At 36.7% G+C, this 13,469-nt stretch overlaps 1 long non-coding RNA gene across 2 annotated transcripts; it reads right to left on the reverse strand.

The window, feature by feature from the left end:
• Positions 1-1,206: 1,206 nt before the first annotated feature.
• Positions 1,207-6,974, reverse strand: LOC126824993 (uncharacterized). 2 transcript variants are annotated; one of them, XR_007681728.2, is made up of 5 exons: positions 6,747-6,974; positions 5,842-5,964; positions 5,488-5,579; positions 3,460-3,547; positions 1,207-2,620 (listed from the first exon to the last, which is right to left on the reverse strand). It is a non-coding gene; the product is annotated as an uncharacterized LOC126824993 (long non-coding RNA). The 2 variants fall into 2 exon arrangements; XR_008788388.1 differs by having other exon boundaries at positions 5,488-5,553; positions 5,838-5,964.
• Between the last annotated feature and the right edge of the window lie 6,495 nt (positions 6,975-13,469).

Raw genomic sequence — 13,469 nt, forward strand, 5'->3', positions numbered from 1 at the left:
GATCTGTTTGTTGTCCCATCGGAAAACCCGATGACCTTTCTCGGCCACCAGCGGGGTCGAACACGGGGCCCCAGGTTAGCGAGCCAACGTTTTACTTGGCCACCGCGGCTCCCTGGTCATAAACGGTAATATAAAATAATCTTAACTTTGATCCGTTACCTTTGTTCCAGGTATACGAGTACCTGGCAGACATATATGTAACATAGTACATTTTGTTCCAGGTAACCGAGTACATGACAAGAGGGGCCATGAAACAAAGTACATTTTTAACCTACGTTTGAAGTCTTGTTCCTCGCTCCAACGCTAATATCATCTTCACTTGAAGTAGTTTCTTCGTCCGTATCATCTTCCTTTGTCTTAAAGATAATTTGTAGGCATTATTATAATACATATACTCAATGATGAATACGTCAACATGGAACGGTTTTAAATATAGTTTTAATTTTGTAATCTTCAACGATTCTTATATAATAAGCATCGCTATCACATTCAATATCCAGTCCATGTTTATATTTAGTTACAGATCCAAGTAGCATCCACAAAGATGTTGGCGATTACACTGAAAAAAAACTTGTGTTGAAACAACACAAACTTGTGTTAAATTCAACACAAGTTAGGTGTCTCTATTTAACAACACAAACTTGTGTTAAAACAACACAAAACTTGTGTTAAATGTTGAAACAACACAAAACTTGTGTTAAAATGTATCAAACAACACAAAACTTGTGTTGAAACTTGTGTGAAATCTACACAATACTTGTGTTGAAACTTGTGTTGAAATTTCTGAAACTTGTGTTAAAATTTCTGAAACTTGTGTTGAAATTTCTGAAACTTGTGTGGTTTCATACAAACTTGTGTATAACCATCATCAAAAACTTGTGTTGTATTTGTCCCCAATTTATATCCAGCATAGCAACCTTTCTATGCAGGACCCCTCTCTTTGCTCTGTTAGACCTGTAAAGTTTGATAAAAGAAGGAAACAAAAAAAAATTTTGTAAGATTATTATTTATTCATAAAATCATAGGAAAAAGTAAATTAATACATCAAAACTAAATAGATATTTGAAATGTTAACAGAAAAACAGAGACTTCAATTCTAATACAAATTATATTGTGTTATATATAATGACCCCTCCCCCCCACTTTACCCATCACAAAATATAAAATAGCTATTTAAATTGTTTTTTGCCCCACACACTAAACCCATCACAAAATATAAAATAGCTATTTAAATTGTTCTTTACCCCAAAACAAGAACTGAGAATATAAAGATATGTACACAGTATCCCTACCCCATACCCCAAAATATATAATTCAAATATATCTAAATTTAATAACATCCAAACTAAGCACTAATAAGATTAATTATGCACTAAATTGAAACAATTTCAAAAACTGAAAAATGCTACAAAATCACACTACAAGTGATTTGTGAGGCATCTAGAAATAACTAGCATACACAGAAAACTAACAAAAGAAAATTGCTCTATTTTCCAGGAGTAATAAAATGATGTAGAGCCTTTTCCTCATTAAAAAAAACCCAAACAAAATGAATATTTTATAAATAAAAGAAGCAAAGCATCAAGATTACAAAATTGAAATAAAAAAATATCATATGTACAAAAGATTTATATACAATCACAAGTCATAAGCCACAGTGGTTCAGTGAGCATAAGGCGTTGGCCGAGAAATTTCAACTGGATTTTCCGGCATAGTTCCCACTTTTCAGTGTTGGATATGGCAAGGGATAATTGGGTACAAGCCCAGAATCAAAAGAGAGAGAGACAGAGAGAAATGGGGTTTAACGTCTACTCGACACAAACTAGGTCATTTTGGGACTAACATATGGTTTAATTTTATTTCAATAATTCGCTAGCGCGTAGGGGTCTTTAGCAGTGGGAGGAAACCGGAGGTCCCGGAGAAAACCCACAAGATTGGACAGGCGACCCTACTCCTTGTCTACAACCGGGGATTCGAAACCATGCCAGTTGACTCAATGACAGGAGGCCGTATGATACAGCATGCACGTGCTAACCATTCGGCCATCCACCCCCACCCCCAGAATCGAAACCAACCCAACTGCGTACACTTTGAAGAACCCTTGAAAATTGAATTATTTGAATCAATGACAGACCTTCTGATCAAATGTGTGCGTGTTAACCATTCGGCCCCCCTGGGTACCCTTTAAAGAACCCTTGACAGTTGAAATATTTGATATAAGGGTAGGGTAGAATCACTCTAAGAACACAGAAAAGCAGGATATTAAAACGTATTTCATTTCATAAGCAAGGGAAAGTCACCTTAATGTAGGTCAAGGTTTTTTGTAATTCTGGGTGTATTTGATCTACATTTGGTTTCTAGTAATGCCTATTAAATACTTTATGATTTCCGACCAAATTCTAAGTGATTTATATGTCAGTTTACTTGCTATATTATACATACATATTTGAAGAGAATTAAAATCTAATTGTGTTTTGGAAGAAAATTTAACATTAATAACAAAAAATAAATATTTAAAAATTGGGTCAAATGCATTCTTTCCCAGAAGTATAAAATAAATTGATGCTTGGGTTCTCTTGTTGTTATCATACATCAAATACTCTTTCAAGGGTGTTCCAGCCTAAAAAATAAAAAGTAGGCAATAAGAATACAATGTTTAAATAAACAATTTATTTTGCCACATCGAGACTGAGTCTCTATTTGGTTTCAACTTTGCGTAACGCTTATTGTGTCTTGTCCACTTAAAGACCCAGGCAGATTATTATGCTCAAATCAAATGGGTTAAAAGTCAGAAAAATGAAATGAAATGGGGTTTAACGTCCTACTGTTCTGCTCCTATACTGGGCTAATAATGACGGGCATATGCCACACAGTGTGCTATGAGGGAATTTTTGCCCGGGCAACGGCACTATCATCTATTCTTATATCGAATTCCAACTGCCAGGGGATCTTTTACGTGCATTCCAATATTCGTCTCATCGGAAGGACTAGACAGCTGTCTTTGTCAGGCCAAGTCAGAAAAAAGTCTTGAGATTTGGGACTGAAGTCTCATAATAGGTCAACTATTCACCCGGTTCATACATGTATTGTCTGCAAATCCAGATTCCCTACTACATCATTGGCAGCACCTATTTACTTGGCAATGTCTAATTATTTTTGGACCCATTCTTATTTTATTTCCATTGACAACAAATTGGATATTACCCTTTAAAATCTATTGAAATCTATTTGAAAAGTAAAATATTGTCCATCATTATTTTACTGCTATTTACTGTAAAAATACACATAGGCCCTATCATAACTTGAAGGAAATCAATGGATGTGATTGGCAAAAATCAAGCATGCCAAGTACTTGAAATAGCTGAGTCCTAGGCATTGCCCCAAGAAGAATAACTAGATTACCAAGCTAGTGTATAAAACTACTTCCTGATTAAAAATACAAATATGTATGTTACTTACATTTTGCTTGATTATCAAGCTCTGTGAGAAAAGTTTCCACAATATGAATAGCCATTTCCAACTGTTTTTATCTTTCTGATGTAGTTAACTGGAAAAAAACATACTATGTATGAGATGACTTAAATTGACTCAACAGTTAAAAGATGAAAGTTTTAATTTACAGTCTATATTTTACACAAATTTCTGGAGAGAATTAAAATATAATTGTGTTTGAGAGGGATATTTAACATTAAAAACAAAAATAAAATGCAACTGATAACTTATTAGCTTTTACAATCACTATATTCTTTTTCAAAATTATAAGGAGATCACATGGCTAAGAGGGTACGACGCTGGCTCACTAGCCTGGAGGTCGGGTGTTCGATCCCTGAATTGGCTGAGAAAGTTCATCCAGATTTTCCGACGTGTCTTCCCCTTGTCAGTGATACAGGACGGAGGACCTGACAAGGACAGCTGTCTAGTCGTTTGGATGGGATAAAAAAACGAGGTCCTGTGTACACATTGGCGTGCATGTAAAAGATCCCTTGGCAGTTGGAATTCGATATAAGAGTAGGCTGTAGCGCCACTGCCCGGGCAAAATTTCCCTCATAGCACACTGTATGGTGTATGCCCGTCTTCATTAGCCCAGTTTATGAGCAAAACAGTAGGATGTTAAACCCCATTTCATTTCATTTTCAAAATTATAAAATAATTTGATGGCTTAATATTCAAGTATTATGACCAGGTAGAATTAGAGCATAGTTAATTTGAGGCCAGAGCCATTATAGATTAGCCAGAATCCTAATTAAAATAAACTCTGTAATTATATTAGAGAGACATTGTTTCATAAATTATTATCTATTGTAAAGTTATTCCAGTAAGGTATTAAGGATTATATTGTAACTAAAAACAAAGCTAAGGTATAAAAGTCCTAAAAATTGTATATATTAGAAAAAGGCGAGTTAACCACAGGCAGGCAGCAGGACATACTGAAGGGCAGGTCTCTGATATAGTGACTAGTTATTTCTTAGATGCTGTTCCTTATTAAGTTACCTATCCTGTGGGTCAGTATTATATGTATATATTATCTTTGTTAGATATTGTTACAGAATATAAGATTATACTAAGAGAAGTGATTTATTGAATTATTGTATGTTCAATCATACACCTCCAACTAGATTGAACATACAACCCATCGTCGAAGGTTGGACTATAAGTAGGTCCATAAACCCTGGATGATAGTATGTGGTTGAGTTGGCAATAAATATACTTTCTACGGTTCACAATGTTTAAATAAATAACTTATTTTTCCACACGTTGAGTCTCTATTTTGTTTCAACTTTGCATAATACTTATTGTGTCTTTTCAAGTTACAGACCCAGGTAGATTATTATGCCTCAATGGGTCAGAAGCCAGAACAAAAGTCTTGAAAAAAAGACAATAATGAAAAAATAATCATTTAATTTACCAATTATCTCCACTAAGGCAGTGGTGAATACAGTATTGCAAACAGTATTACAATATGATATTAATTATATTTTACAAATTCATGCATTTGAACGCTTTATAATAATGATTATGAAAGGGTGTAACATTGCATCCATCTTATAGTTTTGAAGTCATATTTCAAAACTGTATATCAACCAAACAAGCCTGCTGAGTCTCATGTTGATCGTATTTGAAATGGCATAGCGCTAGACTATGCCCCAAAAAGAAGAACTAGATTACCAAGTGTATAGAGAGAGAGAGAAATGGGGTTCAACGTCCACTCGACACAAACTAGGTCATTTCGGGGCTAACATATGGTTTAATTTTATTTCATTAATTCGCTTGCGTGTAGAGGTCTTTAGCAGTGGGAGGAAACCGGAGGACCCGGAGAAAACCCACGAGGTTGAACAGGCAACCCTACTCCTTGTCACGTACAACCGAGGATGACGGGCCGTATGATACAGCACGCACATGCTAACCATTCGGCCACCCAACCCCCCCCCCCCACCAAGTGTATAGAACCAGTTCCTGATTCAAAAAGCAAATATGCATGGTACTTACATAGCCTTTGTCTGATAAGCAACCTCTGTAAGAAAACACTTCCACAATATCAATAGCCCTTTCCAGCTGTCTTGATATTCCGAGGTGGCTAACTGAAAAAAAATATGCAATGTATTACATTAGTTGGCTTAAATTGACTAGACAGTTTTGATTAAGTCAAAAAATGTTAATTTAACTACATTTGTTTTGTTTCATGTGTTGGTTTGCTTTGCCACAGATGAGACAGTCATATCTAATTAAGATTCTGTCTGTGCTCATACATGTACGTGTACAGTTTTACTATACTAAACTGAATTTTAGATTTCAAAATAGCATAACAGCAATCTTTTCTATAAGAATTGAATAGTTACCCACCAAGAAAAAGCTGCTCTATCATCATTTTTTCCAGCCATTTCTTCTTCCATTTTTTTACTTTTATAATTTCTTTTGTTACATGATCTTTTCCTGGGTGATTTGCATATACATCCAATATTGAAACTGAAAAAATAAATACATGATATGTAATTTACCATTAAAGCTACCATACCATATATACAAACTGTGTGATTTGAAATTGAAACTAATGTATCTATATGTATCAAAAATTTTAATCCCAAGGAACTACCTAAGCCGTAAAAATCTATTTTTATAATCCTTGTTTGTCACATGGTTTCAATGTCGCAGTAATTAGAAGACGGCCATGGTGACTGAGTGAGTTAGGTGCTGGAATACTAGCATGGAGGCCACAGGTTACCTCTTGGGGTTGACCGAGAAAGCTCATCTTGATTTTTCAGAGTGGTTTCCCCTGAGATCCAATGTACACATTGGCGTACACATAAAAGTTCTCTTGGCAGTTTGAATTCGCTATGAGAGTAGGCCATAGTGTCGCTGCCCGGACAAACATTTTCTCTTAGCACACTGCATTAGACCAGTCGGAGCTGAACAGTAGGACGTTGTCTTTAAACCCCATTTCATTTCAGGTAATCTAGTATTTTTCTAGTAAGATTGAAGTCTCTCTACTTTCTTTATATGTAAATATCATATTTGAAATAAGCCATACTTTTATTCAATATGGGGTGGGGCTGGGGGGAATGGTCTAGTAGTTAATGCATTCACATGAAATCACAGGGTCTGTCATTGTGTTAAGTGGCATGGTTTCGATTTCAAGGAGTAGAGTCGCCTGTCCAATCTCTTGAGTTTTTCTCTGGGCCATTCGGTTTCCTCCGTTTGCTAAATACCCATACCAGCAAACGAATTATTCATATCAAATTTAACCTTACCTGTCCTTTTTCCCGAAACGACCTAGCGTCTGTAGGCTAAGTAGAATGGAACAGTGTGCAGGGAAAGGGTGGAAACGGAAGAAAGCTAATCGTCGTCGTAGTTGATTACCGGTATGCATATAGGCATAGCTTGGACTACTTGATTCTTCAAATACAAGTACACGTAAGGCCTTGTTTATGTCATTTTTCTCTCTCTGTTGCATGTAAGTGTCATATAAATACTTTACTTGGGATTGTATGTTCACATACACTAATCATTGTAGGACATTGGTAAAAAAAAATAGAAAATATAAAAATTAAATGAAATTGTTACCAGTTTTTCTTCAAATTCCAATTCAATGCCAAAATGGAGTCCTTGAACGGTAAATTCTCAATACGGTAATTGCTGAAACTGTAAGGTGGAATGAGTCATATCATCACTGACTGGAAAAAATAATGAAACTATAGAGAAACTTCCACAGACTGATTCTAGTTCCATTATTTATTATTTATTAACTGTGACTGAATCAGGAAAATAGGGGCCTAATAATATTCCACAGAGTGACAGGTTGAACGGAGGGTTTGGGGAAAATATCTGCTTATTTGATTTAAGGTTGTTTTTTTAAACATAAATTAGATTACAATTCAACTAACACAAAAGTGTAAAAAGATTTTTTCTAGTCTGTGCCCGCGTTTATGTCTACTCTTGGCAAAATCTTTATTATATAAAAAATCATGAAACAAGAATCAAAATGGCCGCCAATCCAATCCAACCTCCCAAGATATAATTTCAAAACAGATTCTTACCTGCTGGTTCAAGTCGAGCCGTTTCTGGTTTAATCATAATGTGATTCTGTAATGTACGTATTTGAACAACATCGTAGCGCCGAACAACTAATGTTAATTAAGCACGATTTCAGAAAAAATGAACAGATTTGATAATAACATGCCGAAATTTTTTCCCTGTCCCCGCCCGCCATTTTAAACATGAACTTCCGGGTTAAATTGTTGGAGGTTTTTTTTAAGGAAACGAAATACTAATATTATACACAAAAACAATATCGATGCTAAATTACATACATAGAGGATATTTGTCATTTTAGAGTGAATAACATATTTTATTTCATCGAGAAGCAAGAAAACTTATATTTTCACGAATGCGTAATGTTCTATTTATTTTATGATTTTACAATCATTTTAGGTAAAAACAACTAGCCAGTGGAATAACACTTTTATTTCACTGATAAAACGCGGTATTCCACTACTGATCATAAAATAAATGGTATTATTTTTTTTTATATAAATATTCACAAACCTGCGGTCTTTTATTCTCTGTGACCATTAGCTTACATTTGTCAAACATATCACTGCTCAAAAATCATTTCAGCACGCTGTTAAATGGTAAATGAATTGTGTAAAATCAATTCATTTAATGTCCGGTTTCACCGAGATGATATCGCAGACAAAATGTAGCCTATAGTACGTTGATTTTATCAACCAATCACATTAAATAATAGTTTTACTTATTTTCTTGTCAATGCATTTGGAGTCAATTGTTAAAATCACACCGGGCATGAGCGCTCAATAGGCCTTTGATCTACCAGTTTATTGGGCCCATAAAAAATCAACAACTTTATTTTAACTACAGACATCTTAACACCAATTAGCATTCAAGTCTGTCTGGCCATCATGTCTGAGTAAAAAATACTTTTCTTATACTTGTGGACGCCCGGATTAAGACTTTGTATGGAGTTCAAATTTAAAAAAAAAATATTTGTTGACGGTACACATTACTTGTGTTAATTATATGAAAAAACCCACAAGATTTGTGTTAATGCATTAAAAAGAACACAAGTTTGTGTTAATGCAATGCAAAACAACACAAGTTTTGTGTAGAATAATTTTCACACAAGTACTTGTGTTGAGATCCAACACAAGTTTTTTTTCAGTGTAGGAATTCTATTATTCTTGTGATGTCATTACTCGTGTTCGTTAGTCTGGCAGCAATGAAAAATGTCCCGATCAACAAAATAACCAATATTTTCCACCAATTTCGTTATCCATCAAATGAAGACAGCACTACGTGGGAGCATGATTCACCATTTGCCTCGTTGAGGCTGCACAGGATACCACCGGTACAATTGATGCACCCGTTGACAGCTTGTAGCTACGAAGCCGAAATAGTCCGCGTATGTGTAAGGAACAGTGTTCCATCCAAATTTGGAATTCATAGCAAATAAGTGTATAAAAGACCGTGGACTAACAGTCATTTATAGAGTCTGAACTAAAAATATATTTACAAGGAGAGTCTTCACTAATAGTCGTAATTAGACAACAAATATATTTATATCGAGACAACTATATTTACATATTGATATTATATTTGTTTTAGCATTCTGTGGACTTTTCTTTAAATGTCACTATTACACAGTTCAGCACGTGTGTGATATGTCATTATGTTTACGTATACCAGTGAGAACAGGAAGACCAAAACACACAAATCGACATAATTTACCTGTGGACTGTGTATCTGTACTAAGGCATTTTCGTCATTTTCTGTTAACTGAAATTAAATCATGTGACTTTAGGTCTACTAACAAGGTCCAAACAATGGTCATGTTCAATCCAGGTGTTTACAGAGAAAGTTCATCGAGATTTTCCGGGGATTTTCACCTAGTCAGTGACTCAGTTGGTAGGACGTTGGCTTGCTAACCTGGAGGTCCCGTGTTCGACCCCTGTGTTGGCCGACAAAGTTCATCGGGGTTTCCGGCGTGGTTCCCCCTTGTCAGTGGTGTAGGGTGGAAATGAACGTATAGTTTTTTTTTTATAAACATTATTTTGTTCTCAGAAAAGGATTGAGGAACAGGCTAGGCCTATATTACCTCTTCCGATGGGAAGAAAAACCTAGGTCCCTTGTACCCTGATATTTTGACCGCCGATAGGGCCAAGGTCGATCGTGTCCGTCAGGCCAAGCTCACGCGCAAGAGTCAACAGCTCATTGAGGAGTTCCTGCTTCATTACTGAACGCATAACAGTTTTTACTCATTTGAGCTTTGAACAACTGGCGCGTATTGTGATATCCAATCAAAGTGTGACACTACGGGGACAGATGTAACTATCTTATATGGAACCTTCACGTTGTGTATATACTATTTCCATCGATCAATTAAGACCGAAACAATGTCTTGTTATAACTAAGTTTATATTATCAAATACAGCAAACTACAAAGGTTAAATACAGGCACTACAACATCTATGATAGTACATTAAGAGTTATAATGTCTACGGTCTGAGTTTAATATCCTTTATAACCCAGACCTAACGGCTGAAACATGGCAAGAGCCACACCCTTCTTGATAGTTCTCCATGATGTTCTCGCCCGGCCTGTAAGCCGAGGCGGCTAACGGTATGATGTACTCCTAGGATCTTTCGAATGGTGTCTGAAGGGGAATTCAACCCCGCTCATTCTTATATAGAAAGTATAGACGCGTCAGTTATTTCATTCCATTTCTATTTTGGAATTGTTTGTTTACCTTATTTGTTCATTTGAGATCGAATATACTTAATTTGAGAGGGGGGGGGGCAACGCCCACACTTGATGGAAAATGTGATATCAATGATGTTCATCCTATAGATTATCACTTTACAAAAAGGCAAATGGAAGACCCTGTGGTATGATTTCATTCGATAATCAATATGATGATGTTACACTGTGGGTCTTTGCCAAAATAAACCTCACAGACAGGTATTTCATGCGCGACAATTGGTAAAGGTGTCAACTTGTATCTGGAAATTGTTTTAACAAATATCAATGCCAACTTGAAGAAGTAAGTTTACTGTGTAGTAATTCATGCATTGGTTTTTTTTCAAAATAAATCACATCTTGCTTTTTTTGTAAGGTGATAATTAGTTTATACGATAATTTTACAGTCAAAACAAGTTAATTTAAATGAATCTCTTGATAAGGGATCCTTTAAAAGAAATAAAAATAAGCACCCTTAAAACATTTATTTTGTTAAGTATATGGAAAAATTGAGCTGATAACCATTTTGTAAAGACTGATTTCTAACACCACGTTTTTTTTTTCGTTCTCCAAATTACATTTTGAACCCCCAAAAAACATTTATGAAGGGGCATCCTGTACACCACGGTGCTAGAAACTTATGTTTTACTAATCTTGAACATATGAAGATCCCCGGGGAAGAATGATCTAAGCCACTTTTTTAACCAACCCCACTTAATGGCGCCATCTGGTAGCAAACTGTATAAGCTTTCTGTGGAACAATCAATTTCAGGTAAAAACGATCGGGGTCACATTGAACAAGGCCCTTCTCAAATGGCTTCCTGGACAAATACGCCCATCGAACCCTTTATTTGACCTTAATTTGGCTGAAACGTTGAAGTCAGTTGTTCTACTGGTAATTATGATTCGTATTAAACATCATTTGGCAGTTGTAATTAAACCCATTCGTTGTTCTGTTCGCGTCAAGGATACTCGCGCAAAATTCTGTTTTGCCTTTTATGCGAAAAGACAAAAATGGGACTTAGAAATGGGGGTTTAACGTCCTACTATTCTGCTCCGACTAGGCTAATGAAGACAGGCATACACCATACAGTGTGCTATGAGGGCAAATTCCGTGTGCCAGGGGATCTTTTACACCCACGCCAATGTGTACAAGCTTCTGTTTGTTGTCCCATCGGAAAACCCGATGACCTCTATCCGCCACTAGCGGGGTCGAACACGGGACCCCAGGTTAGCGAGCCAAGGTTTTACTTAGCCACCGATGCTCCCTGGTCATAAACGGTAATATAAAATAATCATAACTTTGATCCGTCACCTTTGTTCCAGGTATCCGAGTACCGGGCAGACATATATGTAACATAGTACATTTTGTTCCAGGTAACCGAGTACATGACAAGAGGGGCCATGAAACAAAGTACATTGTGTTCCTTAAAATTGTTAACTTACTTTTGAAGTCTTGTTCCTCGCTCCACCGCTAATATCATCTTCACTTGAAGTAGTTTCTTTGTCCGTATCATTTTCCTTTGTCTTAAAGATAAATTGTAGGCATTATTAGAATACCTATAATCAATGATGAATACGTAAACATGGAACGGGTTTTAATTTAATTTTAATTTTGTAATCTTCTACGATTTTTATCTAATAAGATTCCCTCACATAAAGTATCACATTCAATAATGTCCAGTACATGTTAATATTTAGTTACAGATCCAAGTAACATCCACAAAGATGTTGGCGATTAGGAATTCTATCATTCGTGTGATGTCATCGCCTGTATAACGTTAGTCTGACAGGAATGAAAAGCGTCTCGATCAACAAAATAAACAATATTTTCCCCCAATTTCGTTATCCATCAAGGCAAGACAGCTCTACTTGGGAGCATGATTCACCATTTGCCTCGTAGCTTGTAGCTACGAAGCCGAAATAGTCCGATTGTGTGTAAGGAACAATGTTCCACCCAAATTTGGAATTCATAGCAAAATAAGTGTATAGAAGACCGTGGACTAACAGTCATTTATAGAGTCTGGACTAAAAATATATTTAAAAGGAGAGTCTTCACTAATAGTGGTTATTAGACAACAAATATATTTATATCGAGACAACTATATTTACATATTGATATTATATTTGTTTTAGCATTCTGTGGACTTTTCTGTAAAATTCACTACTACAGAGTTCAGCACGTGTGTGATAGGTGGAAGTAGTATGGTAGCTTGTATTGCAATTTATTTTGCACGTGCATGACCTTCCATGTCAGAACTTTTTGTACGTGCGTGACCTTGTACGTGCATGAACTTTTGCACGTTTGTGACCATGCACGTGTGTTACCATTTACACGTGCGTGACCTAGTTCGAAGCATAGAAAGTTGGGCGCGCGAGAGCGAGGGGGAAGAAGAAGACCAAAGGAAGGGAAGTAACTATTTTTGCAATGACAATGTTGGCACTGAAAAGGGCCGTTAACCTTTCAATGATAGGGTTCCTTAACCGGAACACTTCGGATGCTCCGAATACCTTGGTCGCTTCTGGCATTTGAGTAGATGTTTACACCGTCTACTCCACACCAGAAGCAGACCAGGTAATATTCAGCCGATTACCCCTAAACATAGAGTAATACCCCCCACAAGTTTTTCAGAGGGCATGGGTGTTGTCAATATCCATTTGTGTTCCGGATTGTCCGATGTCGACTGGCGTTGTTAGCCCGAACCAATTCGTCTAGCACGTCGATGTACCGTTGTGTTTGTCGATCAGTAAACTGTCCCCCATCTTGTTTTTGAAGGGCAACACTCAAGCGTACTTGGAAAGCATGTCGATGACGCACATCAAATACGTGTATCACTCATTGTGTTGGGCCAAGGCCGACATATCGCTCAAGTCAACTATGCCTTGACTTTGTCCAAGGATACGCCGGTACCTTTGTGGAGATCCAGGGCTCCACCGAAAGCGGCCGGGTGTTTCGGGTCGTAATAGACTTTCTTCAGGTATCGTTCCATGTTTCAGCAGGTTTCCATGTGAACAGACTATTTACAGTTTTTGCAAGGGGAGCCATCTGACGCGCCCAGTAGGTGTACTCTTAGTAGGGGTATCCGTACTTGAGACTTTCTTCTTTCTCAAACGTCGCGGCGGAACGGGTGGCGTGGACAGTACGTTCCATCGTTCTTGATTGCCGATGATTTCGCTTTCAAACGTTGCATCACGTCAACCCATCCCAGTGGAGCCTGGGT

The sequence above is a fragment of the Patella vulgata genome, chromosome 6 (genome assembly GCF_932274485.2).
Source record: "Patella vulgata chromosome 6, xgPatVulg1.2, whole genome shotgun sequence".
NCBI classification, from domain to species: Eukaryota; Metazoa; Mollusca; class Gastropoda; family Patellidae; genus Patella; species Patella vulgata.